The sequence below is a fragment of the Elephantulus edwardii genome, unplaced genomic scaffold (assembly GCF_000299155.1).
Source record: "Elephantulus edwardii isolate Elephantulus edwardi_28Jun2011 unplaced genomic scaffold, EleEdw1.0 scaffold00065, whole genome shotgun sequence".
Classification (NCBI taxonomy): Eukaryota; Metazoa; Chordata; class Mammalia; order Macroscelidea; family Macroscelididae; genus Elephantulus; species Elephantulus edwardii.
In genome coordinates this window covers 8,120,229-8,126,912 of record NW_006399815.1, presented here as the reverse complement: position 1 = coordinate 8,126,912, position 6,684 = coordinate 8,120,229, and the positions used below count along the sequence as shown (strand labels likewise).

The 6,684-nt window shown below is 40.9% G+C and overlaps 1 pseudogene; it reads right to left on the bottom strand.

Annotated features, from left to right (window-relative positions):
* Nucleotides 1–5,346: 5,346 nt before the first annotated feature.
* On the bottom strand, nt 5,347–5,850 carry LOC102857945 (annotated as a pseudogene).
* Between the last annotated feature and the right edge of the window lie 834 nt (nt 5,851–6,684).

The following is a 6,684-nucleotide window of genomic DNA, read 5'->3' as shown; positions in this document are numbered from 1 at the left end:
CATACTTTGAGCAGATTGCCAGGAAGCACCAGCCCTTGGAGAAGGACATCATACTTCAAAGAGTGGATGGTCAACACAGGAGAGGAAGACCCTGGATGAGATGGATAGACACAGTAGCAATGGGAACAGGTGTTTTAGAGAGTGTGAGATTCACTTAGGATAGAGCAAGGTTCAGAGCTATTGTTCACAGTGTCATTATGAGTCATAATTGACTTGGTAGCACCGAACAACAACAACAACAGCGTGCAAGCTATAGTGGTGTGGATCCACGGAGAGTTGGGCTGTTGGTTAAAAGGTCATGCTTCTCTGGTTGTTTGAATCCACTTGTGGTTTCAATGAGAAAAGATGGACGCTCCCCTTCCATGAAATTTACAGCCTCAGAAAACCCACTGAACGATCAACTATGATTCATTTCTGATGCAACAGCAATGACTTTGATGCTTTGTCCTGTGATTAGAGTTAGAATGTTAGAATATACCTGAGAAGCTGCCATCCAAGAGGTAGATATCATAAAATGATTTTTAATTTGGTCATAACAGTGCCTTCAAAATACTTCTTTTACAAAATGATGGAAAGACAGAACTAACGGAAGAACCAATATATATCATGGAATCATGATTGTCTTCTTGTAAGAGCTCTTATGCTAATTTACCTAAAATTGAATTCTTGGTTGACCAGGATGTTAACAGACACATTTCCAACTGTCTCTGCTAGAAAGAAGATTTGATGAAGCTACTTAAAAACCATTCAACTTTAGAATGGAGTTATAATGACATTGGTGATGTGGCACATTGAAATAGAAGGTAAATTAAGTACCAGAAAAGAGAAAAACTAAGAAAGATCAGAATGAGGAAAGATGACAGAAAAGGTTGCAAAAATCAGCAGCCTGTGAGATCAACATTGAAATATCAAATCCACAAATTGCACTATTACTAATTCTTTCTGAGGCAAGACGTGATAACCGTTCAGAACAGGCCAGGAACACATTAGTGTTAAATAAAGATGAGCATCAGATCTAGGTCAGATTGTCCAAGGTGATCCAACTAGGAACAATGAGTGAAAAGGTATAAAGGCTCTCTCTTTGATCCTAGGGAGACCAGTTTTCAAACAGAAATTTCACAAAACCATGCACAAGTTTTGTATATATTAAGACTAGTAAGTATTATTGGTATGGTCACATTATAACAGTAAAGCCAATTAATGTTTCATAAAACTGTATTATATGCCTGAGGGAGTACCACCATCTTACATGTGAACATTTGAAGCAATGAGAGAGATGTCATTGTTGTTAGGTGCTATTGAGTTGAGTATGAATTATAGAAACCCTGCTAACAACATCAAAAACCTACAATGATGCAGATGACACAATCTTACTTGCTGAAACTGAGGAGAACATGAAGTGCTTGCTGCAGAAGGTCAAGGACGTTAGTCTTCGATATGGATTGAAACTCAGCATCAAGAAGACAAATATTCTCACCACCAGACCAATTGGCAGTACCATGATAGATGGAGAAGAGATTGTGGTTGTCAACAATTACAGCTTGTTCAGCTCCACAATTAACAAACACTCTTGGCACAAGCAGTCAGGAAATTAAAAGATGAATTACACTTGGGAAAATCTGCTGTCAGAGACCTCTCCAGAGTACTGAGAAGCAACAATGTCAGTCTAAAGACTAAGGTGTGCCTGATCCTGGCCATGGCCTTTGCAATTACTCGCTATGCATCTGAGAGCTCGACAATGAATGACTAAGGATGACAGAAGAATTGATGCCTTTGAACTGTGGTGCTGGAGAAGAGGCTAGAACATACCATGGACCTCCAAGAAAATACATAGGTCTATCTTGGAGAGGGTGAAACCAAGTTTCTCTTTGGAGGCTAGGATATTGAAGCTCTGCCTCACATACTTTGGGCACATGGTTAGAAGGGACCAGTCCTTGGAAAAGGGCATTACGTTTGGAAGTGTGGAGAGACAGTGCAGGAGAGGAAGATCCCGGATGAGATGGATTAATACAGTTACTGGGATAATGAGGGTAGGTGTGTCAGAGTCAGTGAGACTAGCTTAGAATAGGGCAGACTTCAGAGCTGTTGTATATAGGATTGCTATGAGTTGCAGGTGACTCAACAGCACAAACAACAACTAACAAAATATCTAAAACTTGTCCTATCTAATGCCATTCTTATGGTATCTGGCATACATTAGCCTATTGCCACAGACACCCTATCAATCCACCTCATGATAATTTCCTCTATTTTGTTGAGCTTCCATCTTTTCAAGAACATCATCTCTCTCCAAAAATTAGACTGTTCTAACAACATGCCCAAAGCATATGAGGTGATTGATACTTTGCCATCCTTCCCTCCAAGGAATATTCTGCTTGCACTTTCTCTGAGACATATTTGTTTGTTCTTTTGTAAGTCCCTGGGATATTCAGTATCCTTTTCCAACATCACAGTTCAAAAGCATCAATTCTTTTTCTGTCATTCTTTTTCATTGTCCCACTTTTAGAGGTATAGAAGGTGATTGGAAAGACTATGACTTGTATCAGACACACCTTAGTATTTAAACTGATGTTATTGCTCATCAGCACTTTGGAGATGCTCCTGACCTTAGAGTTTCCCAGCTCTATATGACTCCAGATCTCCTGACTGCTGATACTAAGGGTGTTGATACTGGATCCAAGCGCAATTAAATCGTTCACAATGTCAATCATTGCTCCATCTATCATTATGTTGCCTATTGGCACAGTGGTGAGCATTTTTGTTTTCCTAACGTTCGGATAGAATCCATATTGAAGGCTGAGATCTTTGATCCTCCTGCAGCAAGAACCTCAAGTCCTTTTCACTTTCAGCAAGGTTGTTTCCCAGGAGGAACTGATCTTTGGAGAAAGACATCATGCTTGGAAGGCTGGAGGGATGTGTAGGAGAGGAAAACACCCAGATGAAATGGACTGATACAGTAACTGGGCTAATGGTTGGTGTGTCTGAATCAATGAGACTGGCTCAGGGAAGGGTAAACTTCAGAGCTGCTGTATATACACTAGCTATGGGTTGCAGGCAGCTCGATGGCACACAACAACTTCCAACATGGGTTACAACCCTGTCTCAAAAAAACAAAGAATTTCACAACTGGATGAATAGGCAGCATCATGATAGTTGGAGAAAAGATTGATGTTGTCAATTATTTCATTTTATTTATATCCACAATTGACACACTCCATAATTATAGCAGCAGAAATAAAACAATGCATTGCATTAGGCATATCTGTTGTCAAGGAATTCCTAAAAACACTAAAGAACAAGCTTAAAGTCTAAGATGTATAATCCATAGAATTTTCTATTGTTTCATATGTATGCAAAAGTTGGATGATGAATAAGAAAGATCAAAGAATTGAAGTCTTTGAATTGGGCATTGACAAAGTTATCGACTACTACAAGGACTCCCAAACAACTAAGCAAATCTGGTTTTGATGAAATACAACCAGAGTGTTCTGTAGAGGCTAGGTTTTTATGCATGTTGACAAGAGGTGCCAGTCCTTGGGAAAAGAGATTATGCTTAGAAAATAGGGAAAGGAAGTCCCTTAATAAGATGGGTGACATAGTGACTGTAACACTGAGCTTAACTATAGAGGAGACTGAATAGGACAAGGATTTGATCTGTTGTTCATAAGCTCATTATTAATGATAGCCAACTTGACAGCACCTGACATCATCAACAATTTAAAACCACTGTGATAGAAACAGGCTTTGTCTGACATACTTTGGACATGTTGTAAGGAGAGACAGGTCCTTGGAGAAGGACATCATGCTTGGGAGGGTGGAGGGACGGCACAGAAGGGGAAGACTCTCTATGAGGTAGATTGATTCAGTGACTGGGGTAATCGGGATGGGTGTGTCAGAGGCAGTGCGATTGGCACAGGATAGAGCAGAGTTTAGGGCTGTTGTACATGGGGTCGCTATGAGTCGCAAGTGACTCGATGGCACACAACAACAACTACAACTGTTCTTCCCCTCAGTCAAATGTCCTCTAAGGACAAAATTATATGACAAGCAACCTTTTTCCTTGCTCCTATAAGGCAATAAAGATTGCGAAGCATTAACACTATTTTCAGATTGAAGTAGGTAAAAAGAACACATATATGTTTAATGTAGATATTGTTGCCGTTGTTATGCGTCATCAAATTGGAGCTGACCATCCAGTGGGTTTTCAGAGGCATTAAATCATCTAACTGAAGACTACCCATCCTCTCACAAAATAGCTGGTGGATTCAGACTGCTTACCTTTGTACTGGCAGTGTAACTCCTTAACACTAAGCACTGGAGCTCTTTATAATAAACAGAAGTATGTGTACATGTGCATACAGAAATATAGATATGGGAATGAATATTGATATGAATACACATATAGGTATAGATGTTATATAGATATAGATATCGATGCTAAATTGAGTTAAGAATAAGTTCAAAGTCATTTGCATTTGCCTGTTAAATTACAAACAGTTGTGCCTCAAGCTCTCTAAAAACCTGCAAAGGAGGATATTTTTCCTCATTCAATTGTGGAATCATTGTAAGCAGCCAGCAGATGCCACTGTTGTCAGTTGTAAATATATTTTCAAGTTTCAAGTATAGAATACAAGTTACCACAGGAGATGTTGGAATAAATTAAATATGATAAATGCAGTTCTTTCTGTTAACTTTTATAAAAAAGTAATCAAATCATATACCATCAGATCTTATTATTTACCTTTTAATAAAGTATTTAATTAGAAATCTTGCAACTAACAGAGACGAATTAAGAGGGTCAATCTGAAAGTAATGGATGAGTTTGACGATTTCCTTTTCTCAGAAGGAGAAATTTATTCTTATTAAAAACAAAATAAAACAAACACATAAAAATAAACATGTACATCAGCCCAGTTTGGTGATGAGTTCTGTGGCCTTGGCCTTCTTCAGTGTGGCATTGCTGGACACTGACTTGGGTCCCAGGACATTCCCTCCCCAGAGCATGTGGAACTCATCATTTCCGCTGGCCCTGATGGTTTCCATTGGCTTTGCCAGAGTGCCTTTTTCTTCTGGGTTCACCTGCATGAAAGCAACGGTACTGCTTGTCTTCCAATGGATGAGGCGGCCCAGCCTGGCCTTGCCCTTAATGATGCAGTAGGGAATACACTTTTTTCCCCCTGAAAGATCACATATTTTAGTATTTGTTGCTTAGAGAGAGATAACAGATAAACCAAATGTGGATGCAATAAACAACTCAGCAATATAGTTGGAAACTTCTGGAAGGCCAAAGAACTATGAAGAGGCCCTTGCCGGCTCTACACATGTGCTCTAGAGGCAACAGCAACCTTAGGAAGGTGTGAACCCCAGCAGCTGCTCGATGGGTTTAAACCGCCATTCATCCGCCTCCAGCACTTCTACCAAACCAGCTAGGTTTTCTATCCGAGCAAATTGCTGATCATGTTTCACCTGCTTAAGTGTGGATGCCACTTAATAGCTGAAAACAGATTCACAGAGGACTCTCTCAGAGCCATCTTCCAACATTTCTCCAGCTCCTTTGGAGTAGGTGAAAAGGGCTTTCCGTGGTGGGGCAAGATCTGAGACACTGAAACCAGATCCAGTGACAGAACTTCCACTGACCCCACCAGCTGAGGAGGATGATGAAGAAGCAGCTAGTTCCTCTCTAGTAGAATCTGCACTTCAAAGGCTGTGGCACTTTTTCCTGGAGCCCCGCCCCCAGGCCAGCTGGGGCGGCCATGCTTCCTACAAGGAGGACAGCAGCGTGCTCACGCACGCTCTGAGGGAAGCCGCTACCCCGCTGCCCGCAGAATACACATTTTTTTTTAATGACATAAGACAAGGCAGGAAGACCACCAGCTCTCTGGGATCCGTGTCGTGTGTGATCACCACCACTTGGGCATTCTTGTTCTCCAGCAGGGTGGTGACAGTATTCACCCCATCCCAGAGGACAGGGTGTTTCTTGGTGAGGGAATCTCTTTTGCCAGCAGACTTCTTAGTTTAGGCCAACAGCCTCTGTTTCTCCTGCTTTATCTCTGGTCGGTACTTCTGAGCCAGCTTCAGCAGCTGAGTAGCAGTCGGCGGCCCAAGGTCTGGGTGAACTGGTTACTTGCAGGTGGCACATTGAGTTGTTTGTAGAGGATTGCCCTTTGCTGCAGCAGTCAGATGTAGAGGAGCCATTTGACAAAGCAGTTAAGGTCTCTTTTGTGTGGGATGTCCTTCACAATGCCAAAGTTCTTGGGCCTTTTCTTAATCATTCTTGGCCTCCACTTCTTGACTCCAGTGGGCACCAGGGCCACTTTCTTCCCCTGGGTCGCCTTTTCCTTTAGCATGTTGGGTGGATGGAGGAGAGAGAGAACTTCTCTTTCAACTTTCATTAAAATCATAATAAAAAAGAACTGGGAATTAAAAAAATAAAAATTATTCAGATTGTTAAAAAACGAATATGGAAAACAGCAAATACTTTACATTGGTAAATAAAACTCATATTTAAATCTTTCAGGATGAAATTATTTTCTACTCTGATTTGTTGTTGCTGTTGTCTAGACCATGTGTTTCCAGTAATGGAAGATATGCTGGAATCAAGACAAGAATCGCTTAAGGATATTGTGAACTCTGATGCAACTACATCAGACAAATACCCTGGTGGTGGGATTAGTGGGTGAGCCC